This window comes from Passer domesticus, chromosome 6 (genome assembly GCF_036417665.1).
Source record: "Passer domesticus isolate bPasDom1 chromosome 6, bPasDom1.hap1, whole genome shotgun sequence".
In the NCBI taxonomy this organism is placed as follows: Eukaryota; Metazoa; Chordata; class Aves; order Passeriformes; family Passeridae; genus Passer; species Passer domesticus.
This window is the reverse complement of record NC_087479.1, coordinates 19,354,672-19,379,062: the sequence shown is the minus strand read 5'-3', so window position 1 is coordinate 19,379,062 and position 24,391 is coordinate 19,354,672. Positions and strand designations below refer to the sequence as shown.

Sequence of the window (24,391 nt, the reverse complement as noted above, 5' to 3'; positions counted from 1 at the left end):
TTTAGTCTGCTGTGGTAAATCTGTGGTAAAATGTAACTTCTGAAAGCAGGCATGCTTCACAACTGCAATAGAAAACAGTGAAATGCTTGCCCCTTTTCCTCTCTTTCAACTAGATATTTTTGCTTGTGTTACTTTGTGTTCTCTCCCTTAACTTCTACTTAAAGAAATAAAGAACTAGGCTTTCTATGAATTTATTTATTTACTATTTATTTGTCAAGCTGGATTATTTTTTTCACTGAAAGATTGGCATAGCAGACACAAAGTACCTAGAAATCCATCAGCAGTGACTCTGCAAGCCATACAGATCTTTCGTTTGTTTCATTTGAGGTCTTACCATGGGACTAAGTCTAAGGTTAACAAATTAGTAGTTTTTAGTATTCTTGCCACTGCCTGTGTATGCAAAATATGATACCCTATTGCACTCAGGAGAGAACTCTGATTCTGTAAATTCTTTAATGCTGTGCTAGCTTTGATGTAGAAGGGTAAATCAAACTCACATACTCAGCAGAAGTGTATTACCATTTGTAAACCAAGTATTTTATTAATGTTAACATTTATTTCTTTTAAATTTATTCCTTCCTCTTATTTGACTCAACTGCTCATTCCTCAGCAAAGATGAACATTTCTAAACAGAAGCACTGAAAGTCTCCTTTGGTGGCTCTGGGCGCACCCTGGGTATACTAATTTCAAAAATACCCAAAGCCCACAATAGTGTAAAAGCAAGTATAAAGAAACCAATGTGAAGAGATGGAAAAATAAAGTTGAAAAATCTCTGAGTTGACATGTTTTCTCTTCATCTTTAACAGTACTGTGCTGTCTGTCAACTGGAGAAATCTCAAAGCCCTGGCAGTAGCACTAATGTAATCCGGTGGTAATTTATGTGCCACTCAAGAAGGGGTCTTTTTTTAACATGAAGAAATTACTCTGATTATATAATTGAATGGCAGGATTCATTACTGGGAAATTCCACCTGTATAGAAAGATTTGCTCTAAATCCATTTCAACTATGGAGTAGCAGATTAGTGCAGCATAAGTCACTCAAGAAGCCATCATGAAAATTATAGATGGAATAGACCCAATAAACTATGTAATCTAATGCCATCAGAGTATGATTGTTCTTTATAATGTATTTTGTCTTGCAAGTGCAATACGAAATGGATCAGATGATGAGTATTTACCTACTTTTATAGAAAATAAATGAAATGACAATATGCTAATGACAGATCCAGATTGTGGCTGTTAGCAAAGTATTATTGCCATTAGGCAATAGCTGGTGTGTTTTCAGTAAAGTTTAAGAAATTAAGTTTCAAATATTCTGTATAGTGCATTCGGAACCAAAAGGACAAGGAAATATTCATTGATGACTCTTTCTATGATAAGTCCACAATTTGCAGGGTCTGATATATATGCAAAAAAGCACCTGTTTCCAGCTAAAATGATCATACACTTTGACAAGAGAAAATAGTTACTTTAATTCTTTGCATTCCTCTCTTTGTTACTGAAGTCACCCAATATTCTGGTTAATAGTCATCTCTTGGTGAAATTAGTCAGAGATTGTTTTTTACCCCAAAGTGAGGGTAAGAGTAGGATAATCTGAACAATTGTTTCTTCTGTTTAGATTTACACTTTTATTTATCCTGAAGGGTTAAGCAAAATAATCTTCATTACTGTTTAGCACCTTTATTAAAGATAGTATTGAAAAATAATTATTTGAGTGACATTTATGTATATTTTCTGTTAACATAAAAAAGGAGATGTAGAAATGTTGTTTTGACAGTTTTTAAATGAAGCATTTCAACCTTTTTTTTACACAGGTGTACTTTTCATTTCAATGTGACTGAAATTAAAAAGAAGGCTAGAAAAAAGCATTAACTAACATGAAATTAAAAATAAACAGTACACTTTTGTTGAGCAAAATGCTTCATTCCATTTCAAATATTTTTCCCATTTGAAAGAACATAAAACTTCCCAAAATACTTGTTTGTTAAGTTCTTTTCACTTTGTGTAAATCCTCAGCTATTTCAGTTCAATGCAAAATGAGCTGATTTTTAGATCTCTAGTAATTTTAGCCAGACTGTAAAGCCCATTGAGAGGCCAGTGGTAAAATAATTTTATTTTAACCTTTAACATGTTTCATAAAATTATTATCTCAAGTCATGCTGCTTGACTCACTCTGAACTGAGGAAAAAAGGTGATTTACTTTTCTACTGTAGAGCTTTTGTTGAAGTTTCCTACATCTAAGGTAGTAATCATTCAAGTCCTGCAATTAGATTAATACTAACTTCACATTTTACAGCTTGCAAAATGGAGTCAGAATAAAGAAGTAGTCCAGGAGAGATAAATTTATATCTTATCTTTGCACTGTGTGAATATTCTCCTTTATTTCTGCACCTTCTCATTGAACATGTGAGAAGAAAGGGTATGAATGTAAAGTTACAAACTAGCATAGAGCAAAGATAGTAATAGAGGTCAGGTCTCATAAGTCTTGTTGTTTTTAAATACCAAATCAAACTGGAAAATAAACTTGATTTTAAACTATGTCACAATGGACAGCTTGGTAACATGAGTCATGAATAAAAGGTCAGAGTAACTTTTTATAATTATCTATTGGGAAACTTAAGTGTATTTTTTAATAAATTTGTTAAAATTATAATGTATACAGCCTCAAAACTTGAGAAAAACTAAGTCATGAAAGCATAATAGTAATGATATCCAGCACTGAAAAAAGTCTGTACTTCAAAGACAATAGATTTTCTATCTTTTTTGACCTACAGGCAAAAAACAATACAGCTGTCACTCTTAGAATCGCTTATCGCAACACTGATTTTGAAAACTCACTTCTTTTTTTTTTTTTCCCAATATTCATAGAAGTTTAAAATTGAAGGTGAGGGAATGGAGATAATTAATCTGAATAATTCTGCTGAAGTGTTTCTTAACCTTTTTTTTTGTTCTTTTTTTTAATGAAGAGCTTTGAAGCAAATTTGAGTCTATGAAGTCCAAATAGTGTCTCCAGTCTCCTGATGATTTATTTACTACTAGAAAAATACTGTTATTTTTTTGTTCTATGTGGTAAAAGCATATATTGCTACTCGTGACTGCTTTAATGATTTAATGCAGATAACTTCAGCTATCAAGAATAATTGGTGCAATCTAAAATGTCAGCCTAGTGGAGAAATTTATGATGAGGTGCTTCAAATGTAAAATAATGGACCAAAATCAACTTCTCAGCCAAATGAACTCCCCTCCCTGACATTACCTGAGAACTTCTTAATCATCTGCAAAGGAAGTTATTGACCGGTCTCCAAAACATTGCTAATTAGTCTAGAAAATGCTAGACTATCACACATCTCAGATGGGTTAGAATTAAGGTCATTGGCACTCCCCTAGATAAAAAAAGCTCTTGGAGCACTCCTGGTTCCTGGAATATGTACCTCAATACAGCAGTGGGCAGCACAGGTACCTGAATGAGGTGCTCTAAGAAACAGCAATGAGGTGCTGGAGCTCTGGCAATACACACTTAAAAGGGATGCTTGAAGCTTTAGGTGTCTTCACAGTAAAAAAAAAAAAAAAAGTGGTGCCTTGAAAAGAATGGTATTTACTTGGAACATACAGAAATACACTTAAATGTACAGAGGGGATGGGTGTATGTATATGAAAAAAAACCCATTAGTCCAAAGTGGGTTCATCTGGCAAATTTTTACAGTGTTGTATTAGTTTGATAGGACCATCTTCCCACAGTAATTCTCATTATGCAAGATCATCACTTTAAAACTATAAATGCATTTTAATGCTTCAGACACTTCCTAGACCTGAAAAACCTTGGTCTGATTATTAAACAGATGTGACATCAGCTCCAGATGCTGGAATCTAGGCTTGGCTCTGGCTCCTACTTGAAAGGGCAATGGGAATGAAAGTCTGAGACAGAGAAAGAATAGGTAGGAAGTTTATCATAAACTGAAAGACTGGCAAATTTCTCTGAGAATTTGTTCCCTTGCATTTATGAGCTTAAGCTAGTGGCATTATCAATTTTAATGACACTTTGATTAACTATCACTGGATCTTTTTTTAATTTTTTTTTTTTATTTAGGGTTTCTTATATTAATGTTCTGGTAAAAATACATTTTAAAAAGTCTAAGGATTCCTTGTGGAATATTGATTCCAGATATTTAAAAATTGTGTTGCTGAAACAGCATATGTTGAAATTTAAGATGTAGAAATTACTCATCAAAGTTGTTGTGTTTCACCTTTGAGCATAGTAATGGAATAGTCAGAACCATGTGAGAGCAGTGAAATAGAATCCAAATCTGGAAAGGACAGCTACCTCATAGAGATGATCTGAACACAGAGTAAGCCCTTTAGTGATTGTGGAGGAGCTACTTGCCTGCTGAGATTAGAGATAAAGCAGAACAAGGGTGTTCAACAGCTCTAATGGAAAGTTTGCTGACTTGATCTAGTTCCAAAGCACTATCTACCACTCACCCTGAATACTGCCTCTTCCAGCAAAAGTCAACAACAGGATTGCTTCCAAATATTACCTCATTTTCTCTATTCAGAAATCTTATTTTTAGTTATTTGTTTGATGTGAATTGAGACAATGGAATTGTCTTTGCCTAGTAGATATCTTTGAAAAAAAACAAAAACCTAAACCCACAATAAAGAAAAACATCAAAAAACGGAAAGATTAGTTAAATATATCTCCAAGACATTGCTCCACCTCACCATCGTCCTGCATGTGTTTATTCTTTCTCCATTGTTTCTTAAGTATCAGTTTTCTAGCTCCTTAGAAAAGATTTCCTTGAGAAGTAAAAAATGCCCTTTGAGGAAAGTATAATATTCTTGTTTATATTTAAAATTTATAAATATCTATGTACATTTATAAATATTTGTGACTGTGTCTGTCAAAGTGGAAAAAAAATCCATAAAAGTTGTCTCAGATTACTATTTTTATACTTTATTTGTATTGCCTTACATTAGTAGTACTGTATATATATATATATACATATACACATTCATATAAAACTAGAATGCTTTTCTAATTGTTTTAATTCTGAAAGAGATTCTTTTCTGCTTTATTGCCTCCTGCATAAGTTTCCCCACTTTTAATGAAATTTAATCTGTTATTTGTCAAGTTCAGCATGGAGGCTGGTGTAGTTCTTAAATATTTTTATTTCTTTCTATTAATCTTTAGTAAGTTTGAAGGTTGTTTTTGAACTCTCTGGGAGTGTTCCCCAGATCACAATACCTAGCTGTCACTTACCTTGGTCTGCTGAAGGCTGAGTGGTTTGTCCAGTAGCAGAGGCCAGATTTGAGCAGAGGCTGTTAAGAAACTAGCAGTTGGTGGTGTTCCAGAATACTCTTTGGGCAAGATCCCAAAGACTGGTAGATTTGGAATCATTCAGAAAAGATTCCCACCATTTTCCACTAGAACCTTTGTCCCCCTTCTCCTAGGCACATTGACCTTTTCATCCACCACTTCAAGACCCCTCATAGTTCAGTTATGTAAGCCTATCTCACTAAACTAATTCCTCAACATTGCATGGCTCTCACCACCCCACCTCTACTTTGCCGTCTAATTTGGCTGGAAACTATTTCAAATGCTGAAGGAAAAAAAAACCCAAAACCTTTACTCCCTCTTTGCCCTGCAGGTATTATAAAACTTACTAAAACATTAGCTCCCCACTGTAAGCCTCATGAAACCTCACCCTGTTGCTCCAACACAGAGGTAAAACCATAATCAGTCCTACAAAGACTAGGCATTTCCTTAATCAATGTATTCTTTAAGTAGAGCATTTTCCCTTGATCAGAAAGAGAAGGCTGAACATCTTTTTCTCCATGAGCATAACAGCAATAATCTCTGGATCTTATTTTCCCATTACAAGGCTTTATTCTTTGAAAACTCAGAACATGAGCAGGATATAACTGGAGATGGAGAGACAGAGAGCCTTCAATCAATGGTGGCAACAAAATAAAACAATACCTTCCTGTTGGGAAGGATGAAAATTTGACAAGAAAGTCTCACAGATATGTATGCTTAGCAGAATGATTTTTGAATATAGAAGCTGAGGAAGGAATAGAGATGGAAGCAAGTTTTGATATAGAAGAAAATAATTGCTGAGCCAGTCTTACTGGCTAACCAAGGAGGCAAAGGGTATGTTAGTTAGAAGGGGGTTTTTATGACTTGGAACAAAGGATAAACCCACCTCAAACAAGAAGATGTTTTTACCAAGCAGAAAGATAGCAGAGGCAAACAAGTCAGCAAATGTTGCAAGTAGAAAAAAGGTCTCAGAATTTTCCACTGCAAGAAAACTGAAAAACAACTTCTAGCTTAAACCGTAATGTACTAACCTTTAGTGATTGGAGAATAGTAACACGAATATGGTAATTGTAGTAGTTATGATAGGCTATAGATAAAAGTTAAGGTATAGATTGGTTCTACTGTATTAAGATGCTCAGGAGAGAAAAGTATATAATGCATTTGTAACGTAAACTAAGGGTCTCCAGGCCTGCCTGCAGATGCAGCTGACAGCTGTAGGCACAGGCTCTGTCACCCACGACCCTGGACTGCTCTAACGTCTTGCACGTAATAAACTGCATTTGGAAGAGCCGCCTGGAGTCCCGCATCTCTCATTCAGGCTCTTACCCCTTCCAAACTGCTTCAAAAATACACAGGAAACATCCTTCAAGATCTTTGCTCTTCTACTGACTGATACAATGTAGTAAAATAGGAACAGCAGGTCCTGTTAAACATATGTTTTCAGAGACTTTTAATGGAAACATTTCATTCTATACACATAATGTTAAGTGAGATCTTTCATGAAAAAGTAATGGGAGCTAAAGCTGTGGGCAGCTCTAGGTCAGGGAGCAACCTCTGATGACTGAGTCTCTGTAGGCTTTCGCAAGCACTAGGAGACTAAAGTTCATTTATGTATTGGGATCAGGCAACATTTATAGCCAGATACTTGTTAAGGATGAAAAGGTGTACTGAATTGAAGCATAGTTTTAAGGATGAGTTCACTGGGTGGTGATATGTTTTGAAAGTCTTGGACCTAATCTGCTGATTTCATATTTTCAGGTTTCACCCACTACTGAATATTCATCTGGAATCTAAATATTGAAGGACTGATTTACTTTTGTTCGTAATTGAAGAAGAAAAATATTGCAGGGGTCAGGGGTTGATGTGAGTTAAAAAACAGTATGTGAAGCACCTTATGGGGAAAAAAAATTAAGAAAATTATTGTTGCTTTCTTGCCTCAGTTTCTGTTTCTCAAAAGTTCTCTGTCTCAAAGTGATCCTGTTTCTTTGATCCCTAGAAATCATCTGATAGGAGTCACCACGGTTTTCTGACTGTGCACTTGACCACATCTAAAGTGCAGAAATTAGGCACAAGAATGTTTTAGCATAAACAAGACCCTACAGTGTGGGAGCCACGTGGAGCTGCCAAACCCATCTCCTTCTCCTGACCTTAAAAGGATGTCAAGAACTTCAAATAGATGAGATGTTGCTGCAGCCTTTTCAGCAAGAGAACTGGCTTCATATGCCCCCCAAGGGCAGGTATGAATCGTATCTTTGTAAAACTCAGGTGACTGTTCTGAAATGTGTGGCTTCACAGAACTACACTGAAAGCAAGTCATATCCTGGCATGTGTATGTGTGGAATGTAAGCAGAGATGTGTCCTTCAATTTGCTGCTTGGCTTACATTCCTCAGGCAGAATAAATATACAGGTACTGTGGTTTGTTCAGCCTTCATGAGGGACAGAAGGGGACAGTCAAAATACTGTTCTTTCATCTTTACTGAAATGACTATAACTGATTTATTTGCATTAGGCGGAGGAAGGGGGTTGATTTCTAAAGTGCTAACCTCATCTCACAAATTAGCAGACTGTTAGTCTGCTGTTAGTCCCCCCTTTATTTGGCAAAGGATATGTATGCTCATGTAAAGTGCCGACTTGCTGACTGTCTTACACTGACCACAAGGATATGGTGTCAGATTCACATAAAAAGTAACAGATTTTAGCTTTTTGTGAAAGAGTCTGTGGCATTTTGATGGATGAGGAAATCACAGGAAGGGACAGGCAGAAGATAATGGCAGATTGTTAAAGATTTGTGTTTAAAAGCACAAAACCACAATTTTAGTATTAGATGTTCTTTTTTTCTATGTATGCTACATCATATTGTTGCTCTACAGTAAATACGAAAGATAGTTCATCTTAGGATTTTCAAGTTGGATGTAACTTGAAAGATATTTCTTTTTAATATTATAGATTTCATGCCAGTTGAACGTGACTGCACAAATACCTACTGAAAATTGAAACACAAAAAAGAGGGCAAATTCTTAAGTGAATTTATATGATGAAATATTTGTAGCACAATCTTTTTACTGTCACCTCCTTCACCTGATTTTCACCCATATATAAAGCACCTCTAAAGCTGTGGAAAGAATTAAATTCATCTGGGATTGCATCAGGGCTTTAGTTCTAATCCTGAAAGCCTGTAAGTAACTTACTTCTTAATTTGGAACACTGAAGTATTTTTGAAAAATTAGTTAGGATCTGTGTATATGTTTTTAACAAACCCTCTACTACAAGTCTGCATACAGCAGCAGACTGATTTCCTGTCTCTCAGATTTAGGCCCTCAAACTGTCAGTGCCACTAGTGAAATCACTGCTCAACAGCTGCTGGCAGGAAGTTCTGAATACCAACTTTAATTAAAAACTTTCTAAATAAACAGTGTCAAGGTTATGCACTTTGTAAGCAATTCTTTGACATCTGGATTAAAAAAATAGAGCTTTTTTTTTTTCCTATTGAAGTCTGAAGTAAAAGAACCTGAAATATATTTGATCCAACTAGCTGTGCTAGTACTTTCCAAACTAGTAAATTCCACCAAGACTTTTTCATTTATGACAATCACCAACACTTTGAGGAAGTACTTATGGAAGTTATTTCCAAGAGCACTATAAAATGCATTGCTGTCTATCAGTGATGATCTAAGATGAAAAGGCTCGGAGGACAGAGGCTTAACAACAGAAATAATCTATTGAAAGGACTAGAAAGCTTGGGGACATGCATTATTGCAAGCAGCTGTTTTTTTCCCCCACGATTCATTCACCAGGTACATTGCAGTCAATGGCTGTGCAAACAGCATGTGGATCTCTGAGCCTCAGCACAAGGCTACCTGAAGTGAGAGAACACCACCTGAGGAACCAAGAGCAATGGTAGTTTTTGAAACTCTTCCCACTGTATATGACATACATATACCTTCAGATGGAGGCCTTGCAGTAAAATAATCTGTAATAATTCTCAAAATCTCATTATTCCTTTCCTGTGGTATTGAGGATTTTTGCAAGTGTTGTTACTGTCTCGGAATTTGTCGCCAGGTTTGAATCTAAGACAGCAATTAATAAGTATAAAGAAAAATCCATACATTCTATTTAACATAGGCACATATGGCTCAGAAGAGCCAAACTGATTGAAAACCAGCCAACCTTACAATACCATGTAAAGTATACAAAGGTTAACTCCATCACAGATTGGCACTGATCTGTGGAAACCTCGATGACCTGTAAGTCCATGTATCTCTATTGTGTCTAATTTCTCATTTAAATTATTGCAGGGAACAGAAAATATTTGAAAATCTGTTTTGGTTGTGTTTTAAATTTTTTAAATTTTTTTTTTTCTCTTTTTTCTTTTTTTTTTCTTTTTTTTTTTTTTCCTTTTTTTTTCTGTAGTGGTATGAGAAACTAGAGTATAAGAGAACATAGTAACAGATTTGAAAATATTGGGTAATCATCAATTTTGTGCATGATACCATTCATTTCTGAATGATCTGACTGGAGAATTAATGCCAATGTATTTAGTGACACAAAGAAGAAAGGTATCTGTCTATATCAAATAATCTTTGTAAATCAACAGAAATCCTGTAAACCAAACTAAAAGGAAATCCATCAATAATTAGATCCCAGGTTTCAAAACAGGGGTACTTTGTGGTTAGCATGTATTTCTGGAAATTCAGTAGAGGAATGGGGCTTGCATATGAAAACCTATCAAGCTGATATGGCCAGGATGATAGAATTGTTTGATTCCCACTGAAAGAGGCAATCTCATCTGTTTTCACTCTGCTTTGCCCACTGTCCTTTCTTAACTTTAGACGAGTAGCCATTTTGTCATGTATCTGATCTCTGCCAGGCCAATTCAACTCAGAAAATATTGACTTTTCATGTTTTCATGATACTCTGCCAAATTATGGAGTAGTGTCTGCTTAGTGAGATGCCAGAGGAGTGTTTGAGCTCATGGGAATTGATGGCCAGGAGCTGGGGTGGGCTCTGCAGTTGAGAGACCCTTCTGACAGCAGCTGGACATTAGGTTAGCACATCAATCCTGTTTAAACATGCTTGCAGATGTAAATTTAGTATACTGGTTCTTTCTGTACAGTCTGTCTTTTTTGAAATACATGAATACTTTGATGCATTTTTCTATATTTTTTTTTTGTCGCTTGAGATTTTATTGATTATTTTCTATCACTTGCAGCAATATCTCTCAGGCTCTTTCAGGTGTTCCAGGTCTCCAGCATGCACCAATTCACTGCTTGGTATTGCAAACCTGAGTAAGGAATTATATCAAGCCTGAATGTTGGCCAGCATCAAGGAGTGCATGGTTTTTAATGGTTATAAGAGGTGCAGTCTTTCTTGCTTTGCTGTAAGGGCATTAATGAAGCATCAGAAATCTCTGCTCTCCAGTAGGACTAAGGCCTCAGTAAAACACCAGCTGGAAATATATTGTTGCTTTGTGACTTCAGGACTGAGCCTTCGAGAGCTACAAATCAGCAGTGTCAGCTTAGTAACAGCTGTAGGAGTTTGAGAGTCGAGAATTATGTTCTTCCCTAGGTCATATTCCTTCCGGGACTATGAATAAAAATGGCTTTTGGTACCAGTTTATGCTAGCAAATTAGTTCATCACCATGTTGTTTTCACTCTCTAAGGACTGATTCTGGGGCCCAGAGTCCAAAGCAGTATGTTTGCTTTGTCTGCTTCTAGTAAATGCACTCCAAACTCCACACATTTGAGGTGGGTACTTAGTGAAAGCTTTCCCCCGCCACAGAAACTAACACAAGAGACTCTTAGTGGAGCAGTGAACAGGATCCTACTGTATCTAACACATCTGCTGCAGATACACTTGCCTCTCCTCACAGCCCATCAGTGTGCTTTGGTTAACACCTAATAAATCCTAGAGAAACCTTCCTTTGCACATTTTGTTTATAGTGTAATGCCCATGTCTTTGATAGTAATCTCCAGGCACACATCTGTATTCTCAGTGTCAGACAATGAATTGCTTTTCACACGTTTGTGAACATTTTTCATCTAAGTTAATATCACGTAAACACAGCTTCTTTTTTAGTTACCTGACAAGACTTTTTACTCAGCAGTGATCTTCATATCTATTTTTAACTAATTTTAAAACTAAATTCTATTCACTTGTCAACAGATGTCATATTGATCTTTTAATTGCATTTCACTTAACTACAAAAAATCTCATAACAGTTTTCAGATGCTGGCTTTTGAATACTTTTCTTTCCCTCCTTTATTGTCAAAACATTAAAAAAGTATTCTGAATCTTTAGCTTCAACTGTATTACTTTCTATATATTCCTCTGTCTGCTGAAAACATTATTGTCTCTTGGTATTTATCACCCTGAGAGCAGTGTTATACACAGATGTTCCATCTCTAAACCACACACATATATACACAAAATCTGTGAAAGAAGGAAACTAAATAATCTTTGTATAAGGCATAGAAGTGTAAGTACTTCTTCTCATGCAGCTAATTTGGATGAGCAAGGTGTGACTGGAACACAGGGACAAGCATCTAGAAAACTCAATACATTCTTAATGCAGATTTTTCAATATTTTCAAAGACATTGCTATATCAACTCAGATAGGGCATAAATCTGTTCTCATCCTTCCTAAGAAAATATCATTTTTCTGTGTAAACTTCCTTTGCCTTAACTGAAATACATGAAAAAAAATCAGATTAAGACCTATTTCACCAATGTTTTCAGTAGAAGATTTTGTTACTTTCATTCTTCATGCACCTTGTAATCTGTAGAGATTGAGGTAAAACATTAGGCTGACAAAATTAAGCCTTACCTCCTGCTAATATCCAGATTTTGTGGCAAACAACTCTTATAAATCTGTGATAGGCTTTTCAATGCACTGACTACTCAATGGGAAGATAATAGGAAATCTCTTGTTTGACTATGAACCTCTGCTCTTGAGGGTGAAAATGAGTGTCATCACAGTGCATCAGACATGCTGAATCAGTAGTACTGAGACTTTTTATGTTTTTAAAGCTTGACAGGTTCTCAAGTCGATTATTTGTGACATTAAGGTGTCACACACTCCCCTCTTCTTCTTGTCCATTGTAAAATGTCAGCCTTCTCATCATATGTGTGAAAGGAAACACAAGGATGAAGCAGCTGTAAGGTGGGCTGGACATTCTTGGCATTAGCTTCACCTGCATACTTCAAAAACAAAACTCAGAATCCCACACTATCAGTCTTCAGAGACATAATAACATATCTTGTCCTCTCACAGTAGTTTTTATCATATTATCAGTGGGAATTTTGCTGTAGACTCATCCTCACAGGGCAGAGTCCATGTAGTGGCATTCATGGAATGCACATCTCATTGCTACATGGGCAGCAGCAGTGCTGCATCTCTCTTCCCTTCTCCTCCTCCACATGCTTCTCCAAATTCAGTCTTACAGCCCCTTGCAAAAGTCCCAGTATGAACACTTAGGCAAATTATTTGTAAGAACAGTGTTGCAGTGATGTTCTGAGCTGAAACAGAAAGTTTTCACACAAAACACAAAGTGGAGAGAGAATAGAGGAAGAAGGAAAAGGAAGAAAATTCAGGGAAAAATGTGAAAATGTTTTCGTTTGGTTTTGGAAAGAACTTTCTTTTCTGAGTTTTTGTGAACATTTCCTGTTCAATCTTTACCACTCATGTCAAGAAATAATATAATACAATATGTTATAATACATATGAACTTAAATTTTTGTGAGAGTAATTTAACTTTAAATTTGACCTTTTTTCATGATGTAGCTGAAATAAAAACAACTTTTTTTAATTTTCTTTTGCATTCATTACACCAGGTCTGTCTTTAGCAAAAAATGATAATACACAACCTTAAAAAGTCAAAGGAATTTTTAAAATTAATTTTAGCAGCTGGTGTGTTGTTAATTAGAAATTATTTATAAGGTTTATATGAATTTTGAACTAATTTCGTTACATGAACTATTGACTTCCTGTAGTCATTACTGAACAGTTCTGAAGGTCACAAATAATTTAGTAAGGAGTAAAGAAAAAAATAAAAATCTTAAGCAGCAGATTTTTTTATCTGCTTGGTAAAATTAAAAAAAAATAAAGTAGAGGAGAAATTATTCCCCTTACTCAAAATTGTGTCATGCCATTTACCCAATTAGTGGATAAACTGGGTAGTGGCAACAGAGAAAACCAGATTTATGTATATATGAAAGTAGTTTAAGGTTTTTAAAAGAGAGTGAAAAGGGGAGAGCAGAGATTATATAAAATATAATTTTGTAATAAAAAAACAGGGCATTCAGTAGAAGATAATCTCATCTACGCTTTATTCCAATAACTGCAGTAGTTTTTTGTGGTACCTGCTCATTCTTGAAATAGCAGTGGATCTGAACCTGCCTGTCTGCTTTGTATTCTGGATGGAAACATGAGACTTTCCATATTTTGATTAAGAGCTTGGATAGAGTACTAGATGACCTTGTCTGCATGAGCTATGAAAACACCTATCTAGAATTTATATTTTTGCCCTTCTTCAAGCAATTTAATTCTTGGGGAGATAGGTTTTTATGCTTCAAAACAGAAAGATGTCTGTGAGTGAATATGTACATTAAACAGCTAAAAAAACCCCAAACAAACAAGTTAAAAACCAACCAAAAAAACCAAAAAAACAAAACAAAAAAAACCCACAAAAAGCCAAAACAAACCAAATAACCAATAACCAAAAAAAAAAACACAAAAAGCCAAATCAAACCAAATAACCCCCCCAAAAAAAAACCCCTAAAATCTCAATATCATTATTCCAATTTAATCTGTAATTACCTTATTCTTTGTCCATTACCTTTTCCCAGTGTTGAAGAAACCAACATTTTCCTTGCTATGTCTTCATGAAAAGTTGTTAGAAACCACTAATACAAATTTGATTCTGCTTTTCTTAAAATACACCTCAAATTCTGTAACAATACTTTGTGGTACATCCAAATCAGGTGAGCAGGAAGTTAACATTTAGATGAAGATGTTACTTCATTTTTCTAATTTATAGCAAAGGTGTATTTCTTGAGACTTCCACAAATTCTTGAGCTTTTCCACAAGTTTCAGCTAATTTTTAAAGAGTGGTCATATTCATTCACAGATTTGTTAGCTAGAAATGTTAACAGTACAGTAAAGAAATTTCAAAAGTACTCTTATCTCCAAGTTACAACTTGTACATCCAGTATAGATATTACTAATTTAATTGCACTGTTGAAGAGTACTTTTTTCTACACAGAATAACCCAGATGCTTTAAGTCAGATATTAATCTCCTTCATACTTTTATCTATATTCAGCTGGAAACAGTGTCCATTTTCTGGGACAATATCCTTTGCCTCTCCACTACTTGAATAGCATGTTATTTTAGAATACATGTATATGCTGATCTTCCCTGACATTTCTGTTGTACCACACTGCATTTTCCACAAACTGTTGCTTTTTCTTAAAGTCAGCTAGCTGTAGTATTATTGTGTTTACTTCAGCTAAACTTAGCATGTGGAACATATGGCAAATAAGAAGATGCCATGTAAAGTCTTGGGCAACTTCTGTTCAAAATTCAGCTCTGCTTTCCATTCCAGTCTTGCTTTTCTCCACTCCTTTCTTATTCTATGGAACTTTCTAAACCAATTTAAATGCTAAAAAAGAAATAATTTTAAAAAGAAAGAATAATAAAAAAAATTGACAAGGTTGTATAAGGCCCAAGGAAGGAAAAGAAGCATGAAAAAATAGAAACAGATTAATGGCAGCAGGAGGAATGGGACTGTAATAGAAGGAGTGAAACCCAGCATTAGTCATATTTGCCTATTGTGTAATACTTGCCCATTTTGTGTATGAACAGATACCCTTGCTCTTTGCAGCAATGTTTCAAATCTAAACCTCATCAGTTTGGATGGATTATATCTGGACTTGCAAATTATGTTACTGGAGATCATTCTTCTGTTTTCCTTGGTTTCACTTTGCTGTTTGCTTTCTGAAAGATGCATAGAGACTCCCATGTGCAATCTTCCAGCTAAAATCTAAGACAGCCCAAAAGATGCAATAAAGCTTTGCTGAGCAATTCCTGTTCTCACAATTACAGTGCATTTTCATTAAATGGATCTCCTGAGACAACTTCTCCAGGTGCAAGATTGCTGTAGGTTTGTGGCTCTCAAAGGTGCTGAAATTCTACACAACTTTATTATCCTCTCCATCATGCTATTTCATGCAGCTCTTCTGTCTTGCATATTCCAACAAAGCATTACCAAGCGAGAAGCTGCCACTTTAGCAAGAATGCCAGCCACACACACAAAAATGTACAGCTTACAGCTCTGAGGCATTGAAATGTTCTTCTTATGAAAGGTCCAATAGAAAAGCACTATCATTTTTGGGAAAACTACTTTTCCTGCAGAAACAATGAGGTGTCATACTTAGTATATACAACAAATTAAGAAGCTTTACTGATCTCTGAAAAAATCTAAACGAAACCCAAAACTTTTCTGAAAATGTAGAGTTTGGAACACACCGTGAATAGTAAAATTAAAAGGTTTGCTTTATAAACAATTTTAAGATATGTGCAGAGATTAGCAATACCTATTTAAGAACAAGAACATTAAGAAGGTGTAGACAAGAATAATGTGTGTTGTGTTTCAGAGAAGAAAGAAAGGTTTTCTTATTAGTGGACACCAGAACAGTTCAAAACCAAGTCAGAGTAAGAATAAATACTCATAAATTCACAACATTACTGTTAGGCAATGCAAGAGATATTAGACTGTAATGGCATCCTAGGATATTCAGTACTGGACATATATTTCTTTCTGCACTGTTGAAAAGGAGTTCAACTTCTGCAGCTGAAAGGTTCAGATTTTCATTCAGTACCTGTCTTAGGTATCACCACCTTTGGTATGTAGGAGGGATTTTTCAGTTAGTTACTTTTATAATCTGAGTCTTGTTTATATTTTGGGTACATTAATGTTTCCATATTAGGCTCAGTCTTTTTGTGACAGCTCATCAAATATTTGGCTTTCTTGTGTTGTCTTGATTTTGTGTCTTTTATAAAACTTTACATTCTCCCAAAGCGCGCTCTGCAGTTTTTTACACTGTGTTATGGAGGATAAGTTAATCTTCTTTATCAATGCACCATTGAAGTCCAATCTATAAACATACATTGACTTTTGTATATTACCTATTTATTTGCTTTACTTTTGTCCCAAGAAAAAGCATCAGAATTTTTCTTCAGCAAATATTGATTATGAATAACATTAATATGATTAACATAATTAATATAATAGAAATAATATTTATTCATATAAATATTAATTGTATGGATATAAAAGGTTTAAATAAGGCTTGCAGTACATTTACGTAGAATGTACTTTAGACCACTAAGGTTTTGTAGTGTTTATTTAAAATAAGAATAAGAAGACATTACAGGTGTCTATTCTCAATATGAGATAGTAATGTAAACCTACCACTAGTTTTTTTTAGATAGAAGGTTTTTAATTAGATAGCTACTTTTGAAATGTATTTAATGAGAATTATTTTCATAAGTCCTCTTTATATAAATCACTGTATTGATTTTCCAGACATTTACACTCACTTTTCAGTAAGCAAAAATCTATCTAGGAAAAAGGTATCTAACTAATTATTTTCCTTTCTTCATTGTTAGACTGACTTTATATATTACACCTTGCACCTCAATACAAATGTTTAGAAATAGTTCCATGCCTGACTTGAATTTAGAAAAAAATTAGGGTAGAGTGTAACCAATAACTTTGCAGTTAGCAATATAAGAAGTTTCTAATTTCTTTTATCCTTTTGTCTGGATTGAGCACCAAGCCATCACAGACCTACTAAATGCAAGATAAAATTAGATTTAGCTTCTTTTATTAAGTGGTTTATGCCTCTCAAAATCTAAAAAAATCTGCGATCCTGGAGCTAGCCAGATGCTGTGTATAAGTAGAGAAAAGGTAGACAAAATTTTTTTGAAGTATCCAATCAAAAATATAATTTTTTAGTTAATAGAAAAATAAAAAATAATTAAAAATTGAAGAGATGCTTAGAATGGCTACTGCAATCATTATCTCAGGGGAAGTTTATGATTCTGGCTTAGTGCAGAGAAATGTAGGTTAATCAAGGATGATTCCCTATGAAAGATCCTGGGTTAAAGAGATGCATAGTATTCAAAGAACAACATAAAAGCACATTATCTATTCATCAATATCTGTAGACAGGATATTAGGAGGTCTCTGTCAATCAGAATAACAGTCTGCTACTAGATACAGTGCTAACAAACAACTAAGCTGACTTTAATGCCTACGATATCGTGGGTGAACGTGATGGTATGGGAGACACTTGCCTATGTTCTGTGTTAAAGAGGCTGTGTTTTGGCCAGTACATCCTTGAGCTGAGCTGTGTTTATGACACAAGCACAGTGTACCCAAATTAGCATGACTGTTGTCAGCAAATGCAGCATCAATTACAAAGGCACAATATCATCAATGGTCTTTCTTTTGGACAGTCTTAAACAGTTTCAACATCTTAATTTAAAAGAACACCTTCTGACAGCCTGTAATACCCTAAGGGTTCTAACAGTTCCCTTCAAATGTCCTAGTGAAAATTAGGCTTCCTAAAGGAACAAATAATCCAGCAGGAAGAGAGATATTGTTCTTATATCAGTTATCTGTTGCATGATACAAAAGAGAAAACAGGAAGAGATAGTTTGCAAAATAGCCTGTCAGAAACACAGTGAACTCTGCCCAATCCTAAAGGCGTACAACAGACACAACTTTAAAAGAACAGCCTTGGAAGAAGCAGAAGGGTCTGTCTACATAAGGACTCAGAGGGAAATTAACTGCATGGTCTAAAAATGTAGATTTAAATTGTATTTGTTAAACCCCATAAACAATTATGTGAATACCCTCCCTACACATTAAAGGGACCTAAATCTGATTTATCATAATCTACTTCCAAGGCAAAGTAAGGTAAAATGAACTAGGACTATTTTAATTCTGAAATTATGTGTTTGCACAGCCATATACTGAAGTAAATGCAATCTAGTTACTTAGGATTTATATTCTGAATTACACTGATGTAAAAATCCTAAGAACTGAGTGTGTTTTGCAAGAAGTGCAACTCTACTTTTCTTGCTAACAATCTCTCAAAGCATCTATGTTGCACTCAGTACATAAGACTCAATACTTTAACAAAGGCAAAATAGACTAGGGCTGAAATATTCTAGCTAACACATGGTTTGCTTTGGGCTTTCTTCCTCATTTCTTTTAATATAGCTATTTGAAAACTGAGGTAGAAAAGAGAGTGGGAAAGGGACATTACATTCCAGAACAGTCACAAAATGAAAACCAGATATTTATGAGAACGAGTTGACAAAGGATTTGGCCAGCTAAATATTGTCAGTCTTTCTTAGGCAGCTAGTTTTTCCCAAATAGTATATGGAAAGATGGGCATGAATCCCACAGAACATGTTCTGGGGTGATCAATACAAATAGATACTTTCCATTCATCTTCGAATCAGCTACATGCACTACTGAAGGATAAAGCAAATCCCTTAATCTTGTCCTGGTATTAATAGCCTATTAAGATCACATTACAAAAGCCTAGCTGTTATCAAGGTCAGAAGCAAACTCTTAATAATGAATTGTTTTAAAACATTACAATAGGACTTTGAATCAAAAAGTTATGAATTTTATCATGTAAGAGAACTTATTCTGATCTCTTCTAAACCTTCCTCTCTTCCTAAATATTTTATTTTATCAATGAGACTAGGAGTCTCATATTATTTTTTAAATTGAGCTTATGAGATTAGTCTTATGGGTTTATATTATTCCTCTTCAAGACAGTCCATTATTTCTCATTAATTTTAATTAAGCCAACAAATGGCCTTTTATCTGTGTACTTTCAGTAGCTGCTCCATGTTAACATTTGTTTGAGTTTACATTTAATAAATATCTTAACCCTTCAGCAGCAGCTTGTGTGCTGGTAATGAAGATGTATGGAAATAAGGACAGGAGAAAAGCATTAGAATGAAATGGATTAAGTTGGCTGAGAAGTCGGAAAGGCTCACATAACAAATGATGTTACAAGAATGTCAGGGCTGAATAAATACCAAATTGATTTAACGGAGGTACTTCTTCAAGGTCACACCTAAGAGATTATATTTGTGGCCTTTTGCTACACAAATTCTATTCGGATTAGTGAAGAGTAAAGCAGTGCCCTGGAGAAAAAGAAAATATACTGTTAATTTCTATACAATGGCAGCAGTTCCTTTGGTTAATATGCAATTCTTATATTTATCAAAGAGAAGAGATTTTTAAAATCCCATGTTAAGTGACTAGCTCTTATGATACTGCACGAAATTACATATTACCTGCCATCTGTCCCCCACTTAGCCAACTGGAAAGAAGCTATTAAATAAAATCTGGCTACTGATGATAGACTGTGCACTGTCTAGTACCCTCATTAGTTCCTAGAACCTGCATAGTGACTTGAAAGGAGAAAGAGTTTAATAATAATGACAGATTCTACTGAGAAAACTTTCTTAGTTTTGGTTGATATTTTACATTTCTTGCAGTCAAGATTCTACTTCATTGAAAGCCACTGCAGCCAATTTACATAGCCTTTGGTTATTGGATATTGAAAAATATAAATCTCAGAAGTATGTAATTATTACTTCAAAAATTCTCAACTGATAAGATTTTTTTATTACCAAAATTATTTTAATTATATGAATTAAATTAACTTCAAAGAAGCATGGAAAAGCATGAGGTAACTTTGAGTTATATATAAGAGAATGATGCTTAAAACATGTATAAATTAAGAATATTTGATGTTTTATCTATGATTTTGGGTTGACTTTTATCTTCTGTTTTTACTCTCTTTTTTCAGAATGTTTTATTCACAATTGGATAAAGGTGTTATGAAGCCCCGAAATTCACTGGGAGGTAGAAATTTTAAATCCTTTATTCTTTACCTTCAGACCATGCAGTTTCTCATACTGCACAGGGTAAGCAAACAATACCTTCCTGATAGTGTGCTTTGTTTTTAAAAGGGTTTGGCTTTGGTAACAAATGCACAATTTAACTATAAATCCAAGGTGTGGTTCATGTATGATACAATAACTTTTCTTGCTTTCATATTACAAAAAACACTTAACAATTTTTGCTCTTGAATTTTGCTTTAAAAGATACTATAGAGACCTCACCTATCGATCTGTTATGATAGATCTTAAAAGTAAAAGCAGATGATACTTCAACTGAGCTGACTGACTGCCATCAGCTAAACTACAATCCCCAGTAAAATTTCCAGTTTTCCTTCATAATTTTCAACATTTATGGAGTCCTTTGACTTTACCAGATTGAAGTTCTGAATAATGATTAAGTTTCAGAAATCTTCTCCATAATGTTTAATTTGTATATTTTGAAAGTTCTGTTGCAAAAATTTTTGCAGATGTTCTGTGGAACTGCTGTTATGTTTCCATCTCTTCTTTACCCTCTCCTCTAAAATATACCTCTGCTAATGTGAGTACAGAAATATGGGGTTTAGGGGAAATTACTGAACTTCTGAACAACCTTTATGTTTTCCATATGTTCTGTATTACCAGAGAGAAAAAAAGTATACCTGGAAATGAGTCCCTCATAGGCAAAGGCAGATGATTGTCTCTGTGAGTCTAGAATGCAAACTATTTTTTGGTTGAATTAACGGAATACTACCACTGTGCTTGTACTCTGGAAAAGAGAAAAGAAACAAACCAAAACCTCTTTACAAACCTGCAAGGGTTTCTGAACTGCATTTGTTACAGTGCTAAAACAGTGTGCTTACAATTTTACATGGAAAATGTCTGCTTATTTAACTGTGCCAGTTATAATTATTAATTAGTGTTGGTTGCACCCTGAAGTCTTTATACCTATTAAACATTTTATGAAAGGATTTAATAAGTAAAATAGATTTTATTGTGTCTAATTTGAAGCAGATAGGCTTTAAGGTTTCAATGGTCAAAAACTTAATTTCCTCAATAGGTTTTTTTTCATTTTGGTCATACAATTTATTGTATGATACAATTCTTTTAGGAATATTGTCAGACAAGGCATTACTTATGCAATTATTCTGTAAAGTGCTTTGGATTGTGACTCTGGAATTTTTTCTTCCTTTATTTCTACTGAGCTTCTTTAGCACCAGCTGGAGCTTTGAGTTTATCATGGGTCATAGAATGCTTTCATAAATAAATATTAAAATGTGATTCTATTGTTTTCCATTTACAGTCCAGCAGGATCCAGACAAGTTTACTGAGTCCTTTATGTTGAGGTTAATGTCTTCATTTGATTGTGTATGCCAAAAAAAAGGTATTGTATATGGAAAATAAATTATCCCTTTCACAATAGAAAATATAGAGAGTTAGATGAGAACCTGTGTTGATTGGGGACTGATGCAGCTGATGGCTTCAAGCATTTCAAACACCAGCTTCCAAGCCACTGGTTTGGATTAGAACTCAAGTTTTTAAAACATCTATATTAGACTTTGAAAAAAACATACCTCAAAAATCTTGGAAGAATATGTAAGTTATAATTACACCTCTCTTAAAACTCCTTTACTCTTACCAAAGCAGTGAGGTGAAATATAAACAGTATTCATTTATCTTGTCCACCCAAAACTTTGTTTCTTTATTTGCGTATTCTTTCAACTTGTCATTCTTTTGTTTTAACAGTTGCAGCAGGAAAAAGTGGATCTTTCAATGGTCCGTACAGGTTCTAAATTGATAAAGTGTTTCAGGATTATGTGACCACACCTACATTTTGCCACTTTAAAGTAATTTATAGCTATTTTGTAATATTGTGTACTATTTGAGCCTTGGAGGGGAAAAATTATTAAAAATAAAAAAGCAATGAGGGCACGGAAGGCATTTGGTATTTTTTTTACAAAAAACTCATCAGGGACATACCCAACTCACCAAAATTAATTAATATTTGCGCCAAGCTCTTTGATCTGAATTTCTGCACTTCAGTGTTTCTGTGACCACAAGTTATATGACCAGGCTGTAGCTAAACTTCATCAAAATAAGGAGAACAAAAGAAATATTTTTGTCCTCCCTTTGCAAATGAGCATTTTGTGTTAACCCTATAACACATAGATACTTCATAGAATCATAGAATATGTCAGTTGGAAGGGACCCATAATGATTATCAAGCCCAACTCCCAATGCTTCTTTGCTCCAACTTTTAAAGAAATTTTGTTACCAGAATAGAAAAAAATCAAAGGAGTCATTACTTTGAATTGACTTTTCAAATACTTTTTTCTTTCACAGATCGTGGGCAGCTAACTGAAGCAGATGATTCTGTTAATATTACACAGCAGTGCCTTCTGAATGGTTAACGGTCAGAAGCTGCCACCTTAAAATTATTGTTGAATGACATCACTGAAGACTTATCAAAAGCCACTTCTTAAGTGGTAGCCAAGGTCAAGTGGATAATGACTTTGGAAGTGCCTGTGACAGCCCATGGCAATTCAAATGACACTTGTCTCTGCAACTGGTCTATGTTCTTTGCACAAATTGTACCAAGCCTGGCTTTCTCTCAGACAACAGAGGCAGCTGACAGAAACCTCAGTGACCATAGAGTCTTGTTGCCTCTGCCAGCCTCAGAGACTGAAATAAAACCCTGAACTCCAGCCCCCATTTGTACCCCACTGAATGTTCTTCTGCCATGGAAAGAAACAGCCAGAGCACTGTCTTGTGTTACCTCAAAAATCCCTTAGTGCAGAACAAAATACTGCCAATGCTACTGCATATTCTGAATCCAATGTCTAGGTGTTGTTGAAAAGAGTAGATAATCCCACATGTAAAACCAAGTTAGGTCATCATGATCGTTATCACCCTCCATTGAATACCAGAGGAATAAGTAATGAGCAGGCACTTGTTGCAAAGTGTTAGGGAGACATGTCTTTTATTCTTTATGTGCAATAAAAGATGTGACTGGAATGCAAGACAACATTGGTTTGATTCCTTGCACCTGGAGTTTGGGAGTTGTTTGTATCAGTCTCCTTTTCATGTCAAATGTGGGTCTCCTCATCCAGTTTCTTAATTTTTACAATGTGTGTTTTTTCACTTTTTATTTAGTTATGTCATAGGTGAAGGTATTTGAAGTAATATCTCATTCCTTTTGTGATTTATTTACACATGGCACGCTTACACCATAGCTGTAATTGTCTGGAGAATAATCATTCAGTGCATGAAAACTCTCAGTGTATGGCATTTGTTTTCATTCTGCAGGGGATCTAAACCAAAACAATCCCAAAACTTGAAAGAAAGAAAGAAAGAAAGAAAGAAAGAAAGAAAGAAAGAAAGAAAGAAAGAAAGAAAGAAAGAAAGAAAGAAAGAAAGAAAGAAAGAAAGAAAGAAAGAAAGAAAGAAAGAAAGAAAGATGTGTCAAAACAGATGTTTTAAGAAGGGGAAAAAAATCCCAGTGTTTTTAGCTTTTCTCTTTCTGTCTGTCTCAGTGTCAGCAAAAGTAATCAGTTGAATAGGTATCTCAAAGTTTGCCTTGCATAAAAGAACAGTGAAAGTAAAGTGCCTCTAGTAAAAGATGACAGTTTTTGAAATGAATCAATGAAGAATTAATATATATCATCTCAATGCTATTATTAGGTATGCCTATAAACACTTCATAACACACTCTCATATCTTTCCTTCTCAACAGATACAATGCATGTATCTGTTTAAGAAGAAACACATTAAGGTATTCACAGAAACAAAAATATATTTGTGACTACAAGACAGTCATTTACCCTTTGCTATATGTCCAAACTTTAGCACACATATAACATGTAAAGGAATTCATCAGCTCATTTATTTTTTCCTGACGGACTCATTCTGTATGCTGACTGCTAGTAGGAATCACCTAAAGGATGTAAGGCAGAACAATAGCAGTAGGAAGGTTAGTCAAACCCTGCTATAAAGACCAGCAAAATGTGTCTTGGGTTCTTAATCTTATCAACAACAATTCAAATCCATATTAATATATGTGCAAAGGTCTATTATTCAAATAAGTGATAGACTTTGAAGGAAA

General features: G+C 34.7%; 1 long non-coding RNA gene across 8 annotated transcripts in view; it reads left to right on the top strand.

Moving 5' to 3' along the window:
* Window positions 1–23,626, top strand: part of LOC135302773 (uncharacterized) — a 58,958-nt gene extending 35,332 nt beyond the window's left edge. For 6 of the 8 annotated variants that reach the window (XR_010364329.1, XR_010364327.1, XR_010364326.1 and 3 more), the window contains 5 exons: window positions 7,073–7,177; window positions 7,311–7,551; window positions 20,220–20,337; window positions 21,593–21,673; window positions 22,633–23,626. This is a non-coding gene — a long non-coding RNA (uncharacterized LOC135302773). The other 2 variants (XR_010364330.1, XR_010364328.1) reach the window with 2 other exon arrangements.
* The last annotated feature ends 765 nt before the right edge of the window (window positions 23,627–24,391 follow it).